Raw genomic sequence first — 21915 nt, 5'->3', positions numbered from 1 at the left:
GACGTTGTTTGGCATGTCGAAGATGGGCCATTATAGCCTGGTGAAACCATCCTGATCTCGTGAGCTCATATTCTATTTCGCTCCGCAGATCAGTCTGGTCATGGAATCATAAACGCGAATTCTGGCATTGGTTTTGGCTTACCAGGCCAATCACAACTGCTTATTACTTTGGACTACTGATTTTGAAACTGCTACGGTAAATGTGTTGAACGAACTGGAATGTATATTTTCTTTAAAAGCAGAGCAAACAGCTGCACTGAAAGCTTTTATTGAAAAAAGGATGTGTTTGCAGTCCTTCCTACGGGGTTTGGTAAAAGTTTAATTTATCAACTGGCTCCGTTGATCGGGAAAAAGATGGGACTCTGTGAAAACCCAGTGGCTATTGTTGTTTCTCCGCTAGCTGCTCTCATGGAGGAGCAGGTCAGGGAAGCAACCAAGCTGGGAATCACAGCCATGCAACTCGAGTCCACAGTGAGGAGGAAATCCGCAAAGACAGCAACACTCCTTCCCAGACATCATCACAGCTCATCTCCGCTGCATGCTGCACTTGCTTGCTGGTCTGTTTACAGTGGCGTTGTGCTAGCCTACATCACACGTTTCGTTTACTCTGATTGGTTTTCCGTCTTTCCAATTGCGTGAAGGAGCACTCTGAGTGACAGCCGTTGATACTGCCCCTCGGGAATAGAGGAAATGTACAGTCCATGTCCAGACCCATTTGTGTTTTGCAAATTGGGTCTGGCAACGCCAGGCTAGGGCCGTTAGCCTAGCACCTGCTAATGTGTGCTCACCTTTTTTGTCTGATAACTTAAGATCCAGATGTTCAGGAGATTTTAGCCATGAGCAGAATTATCCGCAGAGGTCTCCTCCTCTCCAAAACAAACGGACCTGGTGATTTAAACCAGTAAAAACACAGAAAAAAGTAGTTTCACATGAAAGAAATCAGTAATTTTCTGCTAGCTACAGTGGCCGATGCAAAAATGCAAATGGCCCTATCTAGAGCCATTGTTTGGTTTGTCCGTTCTGGGCATCTATAGAAACATGGTGGGTTATACACTGAAGAAAATATACTTATTATATTCCATCAGGTTCACTGCTCAGACTCCCACTTGCTAAAACAAACAGATACAAGCACTCCTTGATTCGTTCCGCTGTCTCTCTTCTAAACGCCAGGAGGAAAAGGTAGCTTATTCATTAGTGTGGAATATCTTAATCTTTCTTGAGTATGAGTGAGTATTTATTAGGCTTGTCCACAATGTGTTTATTATGCTGTGTGTATTTGTGTATTTTTGTACTTTGTGTTGCTCCCACTTGCTGTGAAACTAATTGCCCAATGGGGGACAAATTAAGCAATTGATTGATTGATTTAAGTCAATATATCGCCCTAAATCCTACATACTGGACCTTTAAGTGCTTTCCTTTGTCATCTCATGAAAATCAACTGGCAACAAACCAGCAATGAGAAATAAAGATATGTTTTCTTCAGCAAGACAAATAAACACAATTTTTAGGATTTTGAAAATGTAAATGCAATTGCCAGAGGTAAAAAGCTAACGCTGAAGTACACAACAGTAACATGACCTTAAAGTCATCACCACAACGAGGCTGTGAAGCTGTGTTTGACATGATGATGTTCTGTAGTTTCATTTAGCCACTTGTTAACAACAGTTTTATTTAAGACATTTAAAGCGCCAAAATTCAGGAGTGGGGTATTTACTGATGTATTTTATGTTGTAGAACAAAACGTGAAAGTCTCGTAAGCTTGAGTTACGTTCTTTCAGGTATCTAACCAAAAACCCATTTAAAAAATTCCACTGACTTTAAGATGAGGGAACCATAAGTACAAAAATTCTAACTCATTTCCAGGTGTAGGGGCTCATTTCTGCAGCACTCTATGAGAGGCCAAGTGGATAAAAGCACTACATAAATGCAGCCATTTACTGTTGACATATCCATGTGAGCTGAGCAAACTCCATCTGTTTAGGAAGACTGCAAGATGCAGTTTAAAACTCAAGAAAAAGCTAAAAGCTAGAAGAACAGAGCTTCATTCAGTTGACCTTTTATATAGGCTACAGATAAAAACTCTACATGTAAACCCTCGCTCCATTTAATTTCTATTTTTGGTTGTACCTCATGACCTCTACAGCTGAAAGACAGACGCTCGCCTTACAAGACAAGATGTACCACCTGATCTTAACTGGTATACCACTGTGAGTTCGCTTGATGCAGGTCCATCTTTTTGAAGTCTAACACTACTGGGGTTTTGGATTTGGCGATTTCTTAGTAGTTCTTTCACTTCAGCAGCAGTAAGCCCTCATGCTGGCATCTTCCAACAGCCTTCAGTCAAACAGAAGAAATAAAGTTTCAACTAAAAATATTAATGCAGTTTTTTTCCAGTACTCATAATTATAGTTCTAAAAGTGAGAGTGTATTACAGACTCTTGTGTCTCAGTGTAATAAGTGTCTTTGTGTCTTTGGCTTCTCTGTAGTCTGGTGTTGGGTTGCCAAACAAAAAACAACGTGACTAGAGAGGAAACAGACTCTATCAGTCAGTGTCTCCACCTGAACCTAAAGCAGCTCAGACACAAACAGCAAACCCGACACACCTGCTCAGAGAGAAGCAGATTCTGCACACTGGATGTAAATGTGCCAGAGCTGCTGCTGTTTGCTGCGAACAGCTAGGAGGAAAGAAAACAAGAAATTCCATTTATTGGAACTGCATGTTAAAACAGGCCTGATCAATAACAACAGACACACAGATTTATGTCCTCACGACACATGCATGCACACACACACAGGCACACACACAGGCACACAAATAGAGAGCAATAAAGATGAGAGAAAATGAAGAGCGGAGAGGTTAGATAAGGGGAGATGTGAGAAAAGGATGAGATAATAGGAAGAAGTGATTGGGGAAAATAAAACAAGACAAGTGTGTTTGTTGAAAAAGTAATAAGAAACTGAGAGCAGCTGGGAAGAGGAGGAGGAGGAGGAGGTGGAGGAGGAGGAGGAGGGTAGAGGAATCACAGCCCTGTCAGCTTGCTCTCCCAACAACTGATCAATCAACTTTGCTTTTAATCTCGCCCAATGACTCATAATCAAATTAACTGCCTCGCTGCCGCACTCTGTGAAACGGCCAGATAAAACACTGCACAGTAATCTCTCTCTCTCTGTCCTGCCTCCTCACATATCTGCCGCTTTCCATGCCAGCTACACTCTGACTCTCTGGTTTGGGCAGCTCATTTGGTGCATGGTTAAGTAAAAGTAGCATCGCACTGGCTGGCGCCGGCTTTTAAATGTCAGCGGCGGCGCCAGCGGAGACAGGAAGAACCTGCATGCTGCAGCCAATCAGCTCAATCACTCAGAGTTCAAACAACAAACCCTGAACTCAAATATTCCTTGGCAGGGATACCTCACTTCTAAAGGCTGACAGAAGCGTGGGCACCACAAAGTTGCTGCAAAGGAAGTTTAATTAAGACTAAGAGTGTACTGACATGCAGCTCTGTGAGGTTATACTGAGGAAATGTTATGTCTGCATGCTAACTGCTAACAAGCTCATAATGACAGACTGACTTTTAGCAGGTGCAACGGTTATCATGTCCACCATCTTAGTTTAGCGTGCTAGCATGCTAACATTTGCTAATTAGCACTAAACACAAAGTACAGATGAAGCTGAAAGGAATGTAATTAGTCTGGCGATAAACCAAAGTATTCAATGAAAGGTGTTAAGCAGTAACGCGTTACTAATAACCACTGGTATCTTCATGGACTACCGTGATGGTGTGATCCACAGTGTCCATCTACTATATGGGCTATGCCCTGCCCCTAACATCCTTGCAGTTACCCACAAAACAAAGAACTCATTAAACCTTACTTTAATTGTCGACTCCTACTGATTTAAAATCCAACAATCAATCACATCCCTGGATTCATTTTCATAATCGTCGTGCATGCATGTCACAAAGCAGCAAACTAGCATGGAAGATTGAAATGCTCACATTCAGCTGCTGGAAACATTGCCATTACTTTGACGTCATGAGGAAAGATGACAAGAACACCATTGTTCAAGGGTCTGGTACTAAGACCCATTCCACTGCAAAAAACATGTCCTCAAACCTCCTGAAACACCTACTACGACTGACAGCACAACAACGTGAAGCTCGTGGAAAAACACCACAGCAAAGGTGAGTTGTCTGTGCCGCAGAGGACGGCTACAGCCTGACACTGGATAAACAACCAAAACTAGATGTTAATCGTGAACAGAAGGCTACAGGCGACAAAAACTAATGAAGTTGGTGGCTTGATAGGTGGTGGATGAACCATTACCAGCTTCCACAACTGACTCTATGCCTTTGAGACAGATCCTTGGGAAAATACAGTCAACAGAAGACGCCCAGGTAAAAAAAACATTCGCAAGCCTTTGCTGTGCTTACTGGAGATTACCCTGGGACTCACACTGAGGCACTGGGGAGTGTAAATCACCAGTTTCATTACCGATATGGAATTTTCCGATATTACAAAGTCTGCCGCGATACGTTTTGGATTCGATACGATTCAGGGGTCTGCGATCAATATTAGGTCATTGTAAAAGCCCATTTAACTGTCACAGAAGGCGCTGCCACCCCTTTCTTTTGTACTTTTAGCCATAAAGGATAAACACACAAAATAATAACCACAGTAAAGTTTACTTAAAACTGACTCCACTAGCACAAATAAAACAGCAAATGGGATAAGTTTAACCTTCAGGCTTTCTGTCAGAGAGACCTTTCTGTAACCCAGACCATCATCTTTTTCATACTTCAGGACTATCTGGCTTAAACCCCGAAGACAAAACTTCTCCAAACAGCCATAAAACACAAATTAACAACAACACCACCATTTAACAAAAGTATCAGCTCAGTAATAACTGCCAAGGTTCACAGACATGTTAATTGCTTTTTGCTAATCCCTCATTATTAGCTTTGGCATGTTTGCACTGCATGAATTAGCCTAGCAGCTAGCAGACTTTGTTCCCTCTACTCATAGTTTAACAAATTACATGTAACGTCATTATTATTCTTACTCACCGCTGGTTTAAGTCGCTGTATCTCCCGACAGAACAGCTCGGTATAATTTTAGCCTGCAGGACTTTTTTATTCAGCTTAACATTGTTGAAACAGAGAAGCTAATGTTGCTAAAGCAAGAAGCTAGCGGAGTGAGACGCCCGTCTAGGCGGGTAACATTACCTCGCCTTTTATCTCGTTATGTCATTGTTAACGTACGCCATTTGCTATGTCTTTTGATCCCTATTTTCTCTGAAATCCAAATTATTTCCACACTGCTGATTTATTCGAGTAAATAATGTTATCCTCATCATCTTTCTCTTGGCTGTTTGCCATCTACCTGCTGCTGACTGACACTGACTCAGACTTTCAAAATAAAAGCCAATGCTAAAGGTAACAATATGGATCGATGTTTTTACTTTGCATCGATAATACTGGATCGTTGATCGTTAAATCGATATACTGATCCAGATTGATGGATCGCTACACCCCTATGAGCCACACACATGAAGTCTGACTTTTGAGGAGAAAGGATGCAATTACCAATTTTGTGGGGTGAAACTGAAAAGTGATATAATGAGTAGTGCAACGAATTACAATATAAACTAATAATATAACTTTTAAAAGACTAAAGAGTAATTTTTTTGAGTAACGAGCCCAACACTGTTGGTAAAATGTAATGTTGAGCAAATGATGACACTAGAATAAAAGTTAAGGGATCACAATACTCATTCAATCATTTCCGTAACCGCTCATCCTGTTGGGGGCCATTGCTGTCTACAAATCTTGGCCAGGGAAGAAAGATGCGTGAAAGAAGCTATTTATGTCAAACTGGAACGACCATTGTTAAACAGAGGAGGTGGCCGACAACACCACTTATCACCCATCTACAATGCAGTTTTGGGATCCCTCCCCAGAAGACTTCACCTGTAGTTAATCTGCAGAATGTCTCCAAAACATGATTTATTCTCCATCAAATTTAATGTACAGATCAGCCCCGGATCAATTAACAAAAGATCAGATTTGACCATCAAAATATCTTTGATAGCCATAGCTACAAGACTTTTAACAGAGATACTTCATTCTTCTCTTGTAAAAGAAGATGTTTGCAAATTAGTTTAACTCAAAATGGAATCAATGTAAAAGGCGTCTTTGAGTGTAACAGCAAGCAGAGAATTGTTTGCGCTCTGTCTACTTTGATTATTCAGTCGAGAGCTACTTAAGTAACTCTCACAACTGGAATTAAATTTGTCTCAAAAAATCTGGCGGGTAAATATTCCTTCTCCGTCTTTGCAGAGAAAAGCTCTCAGTGCAGTTTGTGAGAAGCTTACGAGAAAAGGCTGCTGAACCATATTAAACATCAGAATGTTGAGAAGGCTAATATACAGAGGGGATAACACTTGTCAAACACTATCAGACCAGACAAACGGAGACAGACTGCTTGTTTGGTTGAATTATTGCAGAATATTTACCTAAATTAATGGGTTTTTGCCTTTTTCTATCCTGATAAATGATGACAAAGACTCAGCTTGATCATTGTTTCACACATGTGGATGCATCCCAACACAACCACACTCAGCAGGGTAATTAAAGAAGTTGCTGAGTGTTTCCCATTTATTCCCACACCTGGTTGGACTCTTCCCATGCCGCTGATTTTTCATCACTTTTGTAATCTTGAAGTTTCAATCTGGAGCCCTGGTGTCAAGGCTGAACCCACGAAAGTCATGAACTCATTATATCTACTACTTATCAGATTAACAACCTCACAATTAGGCTAATACGGGACAGGGAAAGCACTTAGTGCTACAGAAACGTCTGTCAGACCCGACTTAATGTTTTGGAAAAAGGTTCATTCACTCTCAGTAATGTGGAGGTGGGTGGAAGCTTAAATTCTCCAAAGTGGGGAAGAGCAGTGATTTGAAGCCAAGCCCAAGCTTTATCGATTAACTATTGAGTAACTGCAGTCAGATCCAAAGGTATTTGGACAGTAACACAGTTTTTTATGCCTCCGCTCTGCATCCTAGTTTAAATTTGACTTTGAAATCACAGATGGGACAGAAGGGATTTAATATCAGCTAACAATGTCGGCCCTCCAGCTGGTTAACTGCTGTAGTGCGGCCATTGGAACTGAAGGGATATTACAAATTATTATTAATGCCTGCCCACGCAGATATTGCACCAGTCAAATTACTATCACGTCCCCACAATAGCACTAAAAAATGCATTTTATTTCCAGTTCAGCTTTAACTTTAGTGCATTTTCATCCATATGAAATGAAAAACGTGAAACATGTTTTGGAAACAAGTTGAAGGACATTTACCACTCTCATGTCTGTACGGTAAATATGTACCTGGAGCCAGCAGCTGGTTAGCTTACTATAGCTTAGCATGAAGAGTTGAAACAAAATCTGCCCATCAGCACCTCTTAAACTCACTAATGACGCCAGCATTGGCTGGAAACTGCTCCCAGCCAAGAAACAGCTCAGCACATATCCCCCGTAAAACTGCAACTTGTCACTGTAATTCTTGGTTTCTGTACAGATTAAGCAAATGTTATTTAGGAAGTTAATTAATTAGTTCTTTCTTTACATTTGGACTACTCTGGCTTACAGGATGTAGACTGTGAGTGTGAGCCTGCCAGTGGTCACCTATTTATAGTAGAGTGCTCCAGGGATGACGTTAGCATCGCACTGGTTCCCTCGTCAAAAAGACAATGGGATTTTTTACTACTGGATTTTGGATTATTGATGAAAATAAGCTCTGTGGCAAACAAATGTTTATGGGACGTAGTACATGTTTCATTCAGCAAGATAGTTTTCACAGATGAACACCACTTTCATGATTACTGAAGCTGAAATGTAATCGCCACAAGTAAAAAGCTAACAAGACTGTGTTCAGCACAGTTTGGTGTGACGAAATTCTGTAATTTCATTTAGCCTCTTCTTAGCAACCGCCTTTTTTAAGACACATAGAAGCTTTAAAGTTCACCAGTAGGGTATTTAGCAGTGCATGCTTTTGCACCCTTGTATAACCAGGTCTGAGGGCACACTATTGTTGCACCCTGGGCAAAGCACCGCCAAAGACGATTTTGATTGGAATAAAGCAGCTGTGCGGAACTTTTTACCATTTATAAAACTGTCCCTAGTTCGTATCACCCCCCCTTGAAGATCCACATATTTGTTTGAACCCAACAGCGACAAAAAAGCCTTTCTCTATATGGCTATTTAGCATAGCCTCGGTCGGGACGGACACGGAAGCCAGCAAACCAGAATACGGCACCCAGGGGTGGAAGTAAGAAGAAGGAGCCGTGTTTACAGAGAGTGTTCTTCAAGTAAGCGGTAAGCAACGGGCATTGCTGAACACATAACAGTTTTACCAGATGTATCTGTAAGGACTTGGTTGTACTTTTGATGTCATGGCGGATAAAGAAGGAGCACCATCTAAAAGAAAAAGAACAGAAGAACGGAAGAAGGCTAAACGGGACAGTGATAGGGCTCGAGCCCAAATGCGTGTAAACCTCGGTCAGGCATTCACCAAGTGGAGAGAGCTGAGAGATTTGAAAGGTTTTAAAACTGATCCCGAGTTGGCCCTTTTCCTAATCGACAGGTATGAAATTTTTGTTTTTATTTAGAGAATATACCGCAACTTGTTAGACGTTGTTTCATTTCAATATATGACGACATGGAAGTTATAAGCAAGCTAAATGTAACGTTAGCTGATGTGAACCGCTTTTGTCTAGTAACGTTACAACAAACGCCACAAAATTATCTGTGACTGTGACCATGAACACAAATATACAGCAGGCAGTTGTCCTCAGTTTATAAGAAATTCAGAGCTACACCAGAGCATTTATGAACAGGTCTTACTTTACTACTAACTTGTGTGTAACGTTAGCATGTTAGCATGTTTCCACTAATTACTTGGACTGACCTGACGTTAGTAACGTTAATCCTCTCGCTCTCCAAAACAAATGCATGCTGTAATTGCCGGTTGCAGTCAAGATTTTATGAATGAAGCGGAATGCCGGCTGCAGTCGGAATTTTACGACACCAGGCTGTGGATGTTATACCGCTTCAACCAAAGGGGGCGCTATAATGAAAAAAACCGTGAAGTTGCGCACAGCTGCTTTAAAGAAATACAAACAACCCAGATTTTTTTTCTCCCATAGTGTGAAATAATGGTGTGTTCAGCAAGATCTTTCTTGTGCAATGGCTCAGCACTAAAATTAAGTGTGGATATAGGCCTGGCTATGCGAGACTACCTTTGAACGGACTTGCGCTAGCTGTTTTCCCTTGTTTCCAGTCATTGTGCTGAGCTAAGCTAATCAGATCTAGCTACATATTTACAGCACAGATGTGAGAGAATGTATAAACAACACTGTTTAAAAGAATACTTAACCTGCAAAATGACCATTTGTATATATTGCTCATTGCGTGTTGCGTTGAATTTGTGAGGAAAACTTTTGCCTCCACGGTGAACACAGAATCCAAAAAGACAAACTTTTTTTCATGAATTGAAGTAACCATGGATCGCGCTTAACAACAGCAAAACTAAGTCAAACCATCTGTTGACAAACTCTCTCATAACTTGTGCAGGATAATGCAGATCTCATTTATCCAGTCATATGCTCAGTACTTTGAAAACACATGAAAAAAACATGCATTTTCGCGAAAAACATTACGACATAAAACATTAAAGCCTGTGCATGAGTGTGCCTGAGCCTCAGTGCTGAACATACAACTGGATAAATGAGACTTGGATTATACTGCAAGACTTGTGTGAGAGTTTCTAAACAGATGTTTTGATACAGTTCTGCTGTAGCTCTATTCATCAAGACTGAAGAATGTTTTGCCTTTTTTGGATTCTCCGTTCACGGTGGAGACATGCCAGAAAAACAAAGTTGTCTTGACGAATTCAAGGTAGCACAGGGTGAGTAATCGTTATACAAGTGGTCATTTTGTGGGTGAAGTGTTCCTTTAATGCTTGATAACTTCTTGGAGTCTTAATCTCATAAACGTGATTTATCTTGCGATACTTTCTTTAATGATTCTCTCTCCAGCGTGCTGCATTTGGAGGCATCTCCAGGAGAAGTGAGCTGTAGTTACATTTGGCAGCAAACTGCTCTGACCGCAGGCATTCACCTTAAAATGAGGCAATCCATTACATGATCTATTCTGGAAATATTAGCGATGAAACATTAAGGTATAAGCCACCTCTCGATCTTTGGAAAGACCCATTTTGATAATGGTGGAGGGCCCTAAAGGTGTTACAGTAGACTCACAGAGCCACATGTCTCCCGGGTTCATCTAAGCGCTCTCAGTTTTCTTAATGTAATAACACTTTTCTTCCGAGGAGTTTGACAGGGACACAGGAAGGGGATGGTGGTGTGTTAGGACTTTGAGTGTGTGCGCGTGGGTGTGTGGAAGCAGGGGAAACCCATGACAGAGAGCGAGAAAGAGAGTTGGTGTTAAACGAATGGCTGAGATGATTGCGAGTGCTGGTGGAGGAATTGAATTCTGAGCAGGTCGTATTTCAGCCCGGCGAGGAGGAAGAGGCAAGAGTCTCAGTGACACACACACAAACATACACATACACACACAAGATATTTTACCACGACTGCCAAGCCACTTCACACAGACCTCCAGCATCGTCAGAACGCTGCGGGAAACACACTCAAAGAGCCGGAGAGGACAGCATGTTGAGATCATGTTAAAAAGATTGATTTCGGAGTCTGAGTGGGCCTCATCCTTTTAAAATCACAGCTTTGAGAAGCAGAAAGTCGACTCCCACACATCTCTCAGCTGTTAATTGGTGCCAAAAGCTTTCCAGGTAATCAGTACGCAACATTTGATTTTTGAGGAGGAATACAGAGAGGAAGCCAAGAGGTAAAATATGATCAGTAGCAGTGGCTTCAGGGAGAAACAGTCCATTTACAAAGCAAGAGAAGAGGAACAACCAGACCACAACTAGCTCCAAAACTCACAGACATCCACACAATCTAAAACCACCGAAAGCCTCAAAGCTGGACACCAACCAGTGTATATTCTGTTACATGAAGCCGCCATCATCTGCATCACTTTACAGGATTAACATGGAACAAAAGCAACACCCACGTATTCTCATGGCGACCCTGTTTACACTTCCTAAGACGCGTTAAGATCTGATCACTCACACGACTTCCTGAGATGGTCTGGGACGCATTTGACCACATATCGTTTGCAGCGTGAACGCTAATGCTTCCCCAACAAGAACTACATCATCACTGCAGGACGTGGTGGTTGTTTCGGTGACAGTGTGCTGACGCTCTATAACTTGACCATTTTACAATGAGTTGGACGAAGTGTTGTGTGACCATATATCATTTTGCCCTATGAAAGGAGACATGTTGAATTCTGATGACAGCGTTACCTCCATTTGTACCCCGACTGTGTCTGACAAGAGTGAGGACGTAATAACCGAACGTGGGGCCCTTTGACCTTCCACTGTCAGTGACATAGGCAGTACTAAAATCTGAACACAAGCCAAAGACGCATGATAGACATAGGTGTTAAGAGTGATTTGTCTCGGCTGGACACTCACACCAGTTGCTAGGAGAAAACGTCAGCATTGTACATTTCTGCAAACCACAGACACATTTGTACTTTTAAGCGAGCCATCACTGTGTTTCCAGTGAAGATAGTGCCACAAAACTAGTTGTTCTCCACCAAGACATTGCAGCCTCTCCAGCAGGGATTGTGCACCCAAAAGTGGGTATTTTAGGCCAAAACATGACCTTTTCCTAACAATAACCAAGTGTGTTCCTGTCTAAACATAAAGTTTCAACATATCCACAACTTAATAACACTCAAATGTGGCAGAAACATACAATGGCAACATTTATCCCAGTGACTGAGTTGGTCCACTTGTGTTCGGATCACTGAAACACATTTTGAAAACAAGTGTCAGAGTCACTGAGACACCAACCTGTTACGGCTTATGACCCTTTAACGCAAAGCAAAGTCTACTCACAACCCCTTGTCACAGATTGCATCAAATAACCAAAGCCTTTTAAGATTTTAAACAGCCTGAAATAGTAAAACTAATAAATATTTTTCAAATAAAATACAAAGCTTATTAACTGCAATCACCTCCAGGGATCTGCTTTCATTTCCTGTCATCTCTCGACTGTCGACTTCATAATAAAAGCATAAAAAACACCCCTAATATAGAAACATGTTGTTTTGGGCCGGGAGCCCCTGAGTAAGAAGATCAAGTGGCACACAAGCAAAGACATTGTCTGATTTGGCAGCACTCACAATCAGGACTTTCTGAGCGCTGCAGGTCATTTAAGTTTGTGTTACCATCAAATTAAACACTGAAGGTTTTCAGCAAAGTATATCGTACCAAAGTATTTGAGTACATGTACCAAAACTAAGGAATTAAAACTGAAGCATACAGTTGAGTCAGATTTGCCTCAGAGAGCTTTGAAGTGCAGCCTGCTCCACTCTCTACCCTCAGACCCTGGACTGAAGGACACCCAGTCTTAACAATGGTTTTCTTCAGTATTCAAGACATAAAGATTAATAGCAGCTCTAAAAAGCTGAGTAAAGTCAATCCTGCAAACAAAAAACTGTCTGAGCCTGACTTCCAGCTGTCCTCACTTCACACCACATCTCTAAAGCTGCTCGTCAAACCTGCACTAAGTTTTTTTTAAGGCCACAGTTTTCAGCTGGAGTTGGGCAGAGTGGTGCTGAACGGACAGCTCCCGGTGCCATTTGTTATCCCTCCTCTAACCCCTGTCGCCACTGAAGGCTTCCGTGAGCTCCAGTTCACTCCCACAGCCAATAACCTTCTCCTAGTTCAGGTCGACTTGCGATGCGAATCAATATTTGGGTCGGCTGAGAGAAATGACTGGAGACGCGGAGACGGGAAAAAAAAAAGCGCCGCGCCAGGAAAAAGCCTGCTGAGGTGCATTCACTCGCTAATGCCTCACGCTTTAAATTAATCCTTTCACTGTCAACAAAGAGGTTGAGGAGGAAAGAAAAGACGCATGCAAGTCTCAAGTCTCGCCATGATGCATGTTGTGCACGGAGGAGTGCAGGAGCACAGCGGCTTATGGCAGGTGGTGGATGGGGCCAAATGGCCTGAGTGAGCACGCATTTCTTACCCGGAGTTTTCTTTTGGTGCAGTAGGGAGGAAGGAGGAGGAAGAGGAGGAGGAGGAGGAGGGGGGTAGACCAACTCCACCGCTCTCCCTTCTTCAGGCACCTCTCTCCATCCAATGACACCGGTGCCGGTCCGGTCTGTGTATCCCGGGGGTGGAGGAGGGGAGGGAAGACGGCGTTCACACACACTCCCCCCGGAAGATGGGGAGGAGTGTGAGGAAGATGAGCGGAACGATGATGATGAAGAGGAGGAGAAGGAGGAGGAGGATTTATCTTGCACTCGGAGGTGTCCGTGTGTTTGTGCTGCTGCTCGCTGGAGTCTGAGAAGCTGCTGCCAGAGGCATTTCTGTGTGCGCCGCAGCTCAACCCTCGACCGACCGACTGCAGAAAGAAAGTCCCACCCCTGCAGCGCAACTTCCACCGCCGGGCCGCTCAATAACACGACCACCGCCTCCTCCTCCAATGCTCCACAGCAGCAGCAGCAGCAGCAGCAGCAACACTGAGGAGGACCTGCCTGCTGCACAGTGCACACACACTCTCACACACACACACACACACACAGCCTGGTGTTACGCAATGGGTGGTGGTGGGGGGGGGGAGTATTTCAGGGACACCCCAAACTTTTCTTCCTCATCACCCCTCCTCAAAGTGACGCCCACAAAACCCTCCTGACCCCAAATTCTGTCCCAAGCACAACCCTCCTCTTCCTCTTCCCTTCTTCATCGTCACTCCAGCTGTCAGGGATGATTCAGTGTGAGATTACATAAGTGTCTATACTGGAGGTGGGCAGGGTGCAGTGATGACACCTCTGATAGCAAAACACTCATCTCTATTTATCCTCTCATCAAGGAGTGATTCCCAGGGAGGCGAATGAAAGGTGAACTACACCTCACCCTGCTGACACTGCGCAGCTCACTGTGATGGCCCGTCTCTTTTCTTCAGACTTTTAATCATCATTAAGACATTACTCTGTTTTTTTTATTTGCATGTATTTCATTTGGTTGTTCATGCATTGCTGTTCTTGTGTTGGGATTTTATCAAGATATTGTATGCTTTTATATTATAAAATTACTTCTTCTTTTATTTACGGCTGTTTTTATTCGACCATGCCTCTGTTTTATTTGACCTCTTTTTAAAGCACTTTGCTCAGTTGTTTTTAAATGTGCTCTAAAAATAAACCTGACTACACTTAAATGATCAAACATAACTTGGAGGTGCAACTCCAAAGGTTTAGAACAATGTATTCATGTAAATAAACCATTTATCATTGCTTTATTGATCACAACTTGGCACTTGAAACATTATTAAATACTGTAAAACTTGAATTAAAAGCCTAGTCCCTATTGGTCCCAAACGCCCAGTCCCTTTTACATGCCTGGTGTGGCTGCACATTTTGACAAATAAAGGCCTGTCTCAATAAGACCCCTGGACTAGTTGCCAAGCAGTTCAGTTTGTTTAATGGAAGTTCTTCAGATGTATAAAAGTAGTTTGTTGGCTACTTCAAATTATGTGTCCATTCCTCGATTACACGGTAATTTATTCATATTGCTTTAGTCCGTAAGGGTCCTCAGATCAAAAGAATCAAAATGTTTTTTCATAAAAATGAATCCAAGTTGTGAGTATTGTTTTAACAGGATAAAGCGTTCTCAAGTGATCCTCAAGTGCTATAACTCTCTCTGATGCGCTGTCTGTTGGCGCTAACTCAAATGAATGATACAAATGAATATGCTATCTGAAGGCTAATTTTTAAACAAGTGATATTTATACTGGTTTAAATAATCATTTTGATTTATATTTCCCATCTTTGCTGAGCAACAGTTTTATATTAAAGGAATTAAAGGCCTGTCCCAAATATAGGCCCACTGATTTCAGTGATTTAAGCAAATAAAAGCCCGGGCTACTAATTGAAGTTACTGATATTTAAAACATTAATAAATCATGCATTATCCATTAGTAAAGCCATTAACTACAAATCTTTAATCCAGTTTGGAAACCCCTTTATTTTACTTGGATAATTTACGAGACTCGATCCAGCATTTTAACGACATTTAATTGTTATTTTTCCAGCATTAAATGTTTGAGTAGTTGATGAAATTTGATTGAAAGTGAGCTGTACAACTAGGAATGACTCATACGCATAGAGACAGACAACATTCACGCTCACATTAACACCTACGGACAATTTAGAGTCACCAGTTAACCTGCATGTCTTTGGACTGTGGGAGGAAGCTGGAGTACCTGGAGGCAACAATGCTAACCACTGCACCACTGTGCCACCCTGACTAAATCACAAATAGATGTATTTGTAATCAGTTACTAGGGGGAAAAAGTCATTACATTACAGTTAGTGATCAAAAATTGGTGATTACAAAGGGGTTACATCCAAATATATTCTTTTCAGTGAAACTTCTATATGTAGAATAAAACATTCATTCTGTCGCTTTGCATCTTTTCACCATGCAGGAATGTCTTCTTTTACTGTAGCCTATTTTCAGACATTTTTTTTTAGCTTTATTGCTCAGTTTAAAACATTTGTTAGAAAAGAAATGAAAAAGAAATGACGTGTAATAAGTTACAATCCTCCTCTGAAGTAAATAAAAGTTACTTGCTACAGTTTTGAACAGGGTAACTACGTTCACATTTCAAAAGTAACCTTCCCAACACTGTCTATGACAAACATTTACTGCATCTTTAACACATATTTCGACATTCATTTGATCACATGGAAGGTAAACTGTTACTGTTACTGCCATTTTGCATCAGTTTATGGAGCAATATCTTTAACGTGGTCAAAATAAAAATACTCTGCCACTTTCAAGTTCACGCTCTAAATGACGAGGGGGCTGTGTTCCCTGCATCTCCCCCGAAATCTACACCCATGCCAGGGACCATATCATATCACATTACTTTAACTTATATAACAGACGTTAATAGTTCTGTCACTGCTGCCTGCTGAGGACCACAGCCCCTCTGCAGTGACCCCTAACCCCAGGTCTGACCTGCTCTGACCTCATTCCACCAGAGTATTGATTAAGTAACTGGCTCATAATACAGGTAATAAACCAACTGGAGCATCACTTCGGGTCCAGACTGATGAACATGAGGATAACTGCCAACAGGAAATACTCACCACAGATTAATGCAGTGGATTTTTAAACTGAAGCACAAAGATTTCCAGTGGAGGAGATGCACACCACCTACAATGTAAATGGTGACAGGAAACAACAAGCAACCTGACACAGTTTTTCCAGCAGATTTTGAAGCACAAAATAATTGTTTCCTCACCATAACCAAGCGGTTTCTGTGCCTAAACCTAACCAGTGTTGCTGAAACACAAAGTTTCTAAGTATCCCTTTATAATAACATGCATGTGTAAAGTGGATTGTAGTTTGCAGAAACGTTTCACTGCCACAATTTTCCTGGCTACTGGGTTGAAATAACTTACACTTACATCAGACATAGCACAGGATGCAGTTACAGCAGATTCTGTGCTCTCGTCCACACATTAACTGCTTTTCGTTTGGTGGCCATGTTCTCGGCTGCAGCTGTGACAAAGGATGGAGGACAAAGGCAGACAAACAAGCAGAACACGATGAACAGGAATGATGAGATCAAAGCTATTTGTTTGCCGACATCATGTGCAGTCTGATCGAACAAACCTCACCTGTGAACCAGATCTCCAGGTGTGGTAATTCTGCCCGACACGCAGCATGAAACACGTTAAATCTGAATGAAACATGACAAAAATAAAGTAAGTAATAATCCAAATGCAGTTTTCTGTTTGTGTAAAACACAGAGCAGTGGATGGAAAGGATTTCATCTTTCTTCTTATTTCTTCTTATTGAGTTACAAAGATGAGTGAGGCACAAACTAAGACATATTAGATAAGAGTATTATCTTAGTCCGGCATCATCTTGTCTTTTTTGTTCTGTAAATGCTTGTTCTTACTGTGTTTGTCCTGCAAAATTATTACAGCATGTTTTCACAGCTTTTAACCACACTGAACTGAACGTGGCAGAACTGCAAATTTATGCCACTTCACAAAATAAACACTATGACAGTTTGTAAGAGGCCTGGCAGCAGGAGAATGGTGCATTCTGGGTTTTCTTTGCCTTTTGAATGTCTCCATCTGCTGGTGGAGCTGCTGTAGTGACACAGCCACAGAAATACCTGAAAAGCAATGCACACAACACTGACTTTAGGTGGTCAAGTCATTTTTAGCTCAACTTTCCATGATGACAAGAGGTGATGAAATTTCAGAAACATACTTAAGTTATAAAGAACATTAAAGTGCTTTAAAGTAAGTGTGTGTTTTAAATCATATTTACCTTTGCAAAGATCATTTAGAAAAGACGCCACCCTTATTTTGTCAGTCATTAGGAAGAAATTTTGTGCTTTTGGGTTTGTCTCAGGCGCTATAAATAAATCAGAGAGTATCTTTAAATCTTATATCTCATATTCTGAAAAACATCCACAGATCCATGTTGACAGAAACATGAAAATTAATTAACTAAATATCTCTGCTAGCTCAAAGAGACCCCCACACTGCTCTTTATCTTTAAGATACACAGGCTACTTTGAGATAACGCCAGCAAAGGAACACAGAGAGTTTTTATAACTCACAAAAAAAAATAAAACTCTAATTCAAACACTCAGATTACAGGTTTCTCTCAAGTTTAAAAATTCGCAGGGCTTTGGTTGATGTTCCAAAAACCCTGAGAAGATTAATATGTTTCCAGTTTTAGTATGGTCACTGTAAATAATTTAAAGGCTCATTATCAGCCCAGGGCTCGGGGATGGTTATTTTTGCTGAAATCAGTGGACTGATGAAATCTGTGGCATCAGTTTGGGTCCGAAGTGACTGGAAATGAAGGGTTGCACTGCTCAAACCTCTTATAGTGTTTAAAAATGTAACACAAGTAGGTAATAAAACACTGGAGTATGAGTGAAATAGAGTTTTAAAATGACATAAAATCAGTCTTAACCCTCATCTACTCAAGTACAGTAACTCTAGTTGAAACTTTTACAGTCTGTTTAGTCACGACAAAAAAGCACAACAGCTCAAACATCATAAATTATAACTGATATTTTAAGTGGGGCTGGGCAATATATCGATATTATATCAAAATGATGACACTGAGACAAGATATTGTCTTAGAAATTAGATATTTAGTGTCGTCTTTTCCTGGTTTTAAAGGCTGCATTACAGTGAAGTGAACTCACCAGACAGTTCCATCATTAACCTTCACTTAGTCATTATAGCCACATTACTGATGATTATGCATAAAAAATCTCATTGTGTAAATATTCTGTGAAAGCACCAATCATCAACAATGTCGTCACAATATCAAAAATGTAGGTAAGGTACTTGGTTTGATTTTCTTCATATCGCCCAGCCCGCACAGCACAGAGGGTCTCGAGGCTTTCTGTTCTCTTCAAGCAGAGGCAGTCACGTAGTATATGTTGGGAGTGTTGCGTCAAGTTTGGAGGAGGCGTTGCTGTTAGAGATGGTCTAATATCAACTCCTGAACTTGCATATCGGCTGATACCGAGTACTGATCCGATACCACTGCATCAACCTCCTGAGACCCCATGTCCTCATTTGAGGACGTTACATTTTGGGTTTACTGGACCTTATACTTTTCTGCTTATTTTAGACCTGTTGTCCTCATTCGTGGACACTTTTTTGTGCCATCTAGTAGTATAGTGGGGTGGCATAGCTATAAAATTGTTCATTTTTGTAATAAAAGCACCAAATTTGGGAGATGTGTTGACAAATATATTTAGAACAAATCTGGATATTGGGGAAACTGGCCCCCTGGTGGCCAGAGCAGGCAATTGAATCCTACCTGCTCATGGACCCGACCCGTTAATTGGATCCACTCCAAAATGTAATGGCTTCTAAGTTGGACCATGCTATATTCCTTCACCAAGTTTTGTGAAAATCGGTGTTCTATTCCAGTATATTAAGCTATAAATGTACCAAATTTGGCGCTTTTATCGCAAAAATGAACAATTTTTTAGCTATGCCGCCCAATTTATTAGTTTGTTAGAGGAATTATACAAAAACTGCCTGACTGATTTTCACAAAATTCTGTGGAGGGATGTAACACATGCCAACTTAGAATACATTCAATTTTGGTGTTGAGCCAACTCAGGGGGAATGTCCACTGGCCGCCCATTCACTTTCATTCATTTTTTTGGATGAGGATTACGTGAAAAATGTCCAACCGATTTTCACAAAACTTAGTGGAGGCATGTAGCATGGTCAAACTTAGAAGCCATTACATTTTGAAGTGGATCCAATTAACCGGACGGGTCCATGGGCAGGTAGGATTCAATTGTCTGCTCTGGCCACCAGGGGGCGAGTTTCTGATGCCCCGATATCCACATTTGTTCTAAATATATTTGTCAACACATCTGCCAAATTTGGTGCTTTTATCACAAAAATGATTCCAGAAACATACTGAGCTATGCCGCCCCACTAGTAGCAAAACCACAATCCACTAGTCCATGTAAAAAGAAGATGGCAGCCAAGTCAGTCTGCAGCCGAGCCCAACACAAAAGTTGACAAAGTCCAAAACCTGATCAAATTTAATGGTTGTTATTTTAGCAACGGCAATTAGCTAAGACATTGTTAATTTGAAAGTACTAGTTTGAAGACATTGGGAGTTTATTGTTGACAATGTTTAGTTTTTATACTTATCAGGTCCTACTGATTCCACATAGCTAGGTGAAATTAAAAATGCACACCAAACAACAGTTTGGGTCTCAGGAGGTTAAAAGTAATTTAACAGCTGTATACAACCGACCCTGTATAAACGTAAAATGATTGTTGTTGAGTGTAGTTACACGGACATGGATAGGTTCATTAGGCTTACATTCACATTCAGGATATGGTGTTTACACGAGCACAGAGAAACCAGGTTATTCATATTCCAGGTACAGTATACATCCTGGTTGCTTAGAGTACTCCAGCTAGCATATTCCACTTTCTCATAAATGGAATATGGTGTTAAAATGCTCAAACACATAAATGGAATTCTACATAAACCTGATCACAAATGGGTTATTCATGTCCATGACAACACACTGACTGTTGTACGGCATGGTTGAGATTAAACCCTTTGTAAAACATGAACGAATACATACTTAGAATAAATGGCAAAGAACTTTGTTTAAATATCTAGTTTGACATTTCGCTAGCGGCTAACACTGCAGTTCAGCGGAAATCAATTCTTCTTCGCTGTTGCCGATGTCTGCACAGCGCAACCTGCTGTTGTAGAGCAGCGAAGAACTGATCTTCCAGAAAACTGCTGTTTTATCCAGGTGCAAAACTATTTTGAAGTTTATAAATAAATTACAAGGTATCGAATCACTGTATAGACTTGTATACTTGCTGATACCCGATTCAGCATTTTTGATGCTGGTAATGGTTCCCTGAAGAAAGCAGAGACAGAAGAATGAAGTAAAGATACTAATTAATACAGAATATGAGTGTACAGATTAATAGATGATTTGTGTGTCTTGTGTCTTTGGCACTTGGACACCTGAGAGAAATATTTTGTGATCGAGGGACATCTGAGCGGCAGCAGGATAAATCCCCCGATGGAGTCCAGGCACAGGTGGTGGTGGTGGTGGCTGATGAATGTGAGGCTGCTGAATGATGAGGCGGATGTAGCTGATGAATGAGGACTAGGAGGTGATGGGGAGGTGGAGTGCGCGAATAACTGCAACAAGAGAAAACTATGGCAGAGAAAGAACCATATTTAAAATGAGGAGTTGTAAGATGTTAAGTAAACTGGATTCAGCTTCATGCAAATGAGTCCATCCGGTGACGATGCAGCTGGCTAACAAAACTTAGACCAAGCTGTCAAAGCAGGCAATGTACCTCTAAAATGAAACAAGATTCAGCGGTTGCATTTCCTATTTCTCACCTCAAATGTTCTAGAAATAGATTTTGGAGGATTGTTTAGACTAGTGGTTCCCAACTGGTGGGTCACAATCCAAAACTGGGTCATGGGTCCGTTCTGAATGGACCACAAGTGACTCACAAACACATCAAGTTTGTAAAAAAAAAACAAAACAAAAAACACTTTCAAGCACAGAACTTTAACTTTGAAGTGCTGTTTCCTGCTGTAGAGTGAGTGACTAACAGTCAGCGACTTGACAGAGACAGCAAACTAGCTCAACGACATGGCCAAGCGCAAGTATGACGCTGAATGTATTGAACTGTGGGACCTCGAACTCATGACTAAAGAGAAATCTGGACCCCTTAGCTGCATGGACCAGTTGGGAACCACTGGTTTAGACAGACTAACATAAAGCTTGTGAGCAGGCTGCCATGTTGTTTCCTGTTTGAAAAGGTGAGCAGTGAACCAGGGACCGCCCAACTGGCAGCGTCTATCCAATCAGGTGTTCTCCACAATAGGGTACGTCCTCAGTGGGAAGCACATGAAGCGTCCAGTTGAGTGGAGCAGCACATCCCTAGCGTCCTCACTGGATCTGGTGGTAATGTACTGTAAGTTAAAGCATTAATAAATGATTTATCAGCCATTACTAAAGCCATTAGCTACAATTTATTATCCAATCTGGAAATTGCTTCATTATACTTAAGAGACTCTTTAACTTTATCCAACTTGTTCAGGACATATTTTTATTTTTATTTGTCTGGCATCTCATTAAGCAGCTGGGCAAAACACAGTTCAGGCAGCAATAACACACTGGCACAGAG

At 41.3% G+C, this 21915-nt stretch overlaps 1 protein-coding gene across 2 annotated transcripts in view; it reads right to left on the bottom strand.

The window, feature by feature from the left end:
- The window catches only part of syt12 (synaptotagmin XII), a 41512-nt gene extending 27923 nt beyond the window's left edge, over window positions 1–13589 (bottom strand). Inside the window, exon 1 of one of the 2 annotated variants that reach the window (XM_049573568.1) lies at window positions 13185–13589. The gene's annotated coding sequence lies outside the window, so the exon portion shown is untranslated. Of the gene's footprint in view, window positions 1–788; window positions 870–13184 lie in introns of those variants that run through there. The other variant, XM_049573569.1, reaches the window with a different exon arrangement.
- Window positions 13590–21915: the final 8326 nt, after the last annotated feature.

This window comes from Epinephelus fuscoguttatus, linkage group LG4 (assembly GCF_011397635.1).
Source record: "Epinephelus fuscoguttatus linkage group LG4, E.fuscoguttatus.final_Chr_v1".
Classification (NCBI taxonomy): domain Eukaryota; kingdom Metazoa; phylum Chordata; class Actinopteri; order Perciformes; family Serranidae; genus Epinephelus; species Epinephelus fuscoguttatus.
This window is presented reverse-complemented; position numbering and strand designations above follow the sequence as displayed.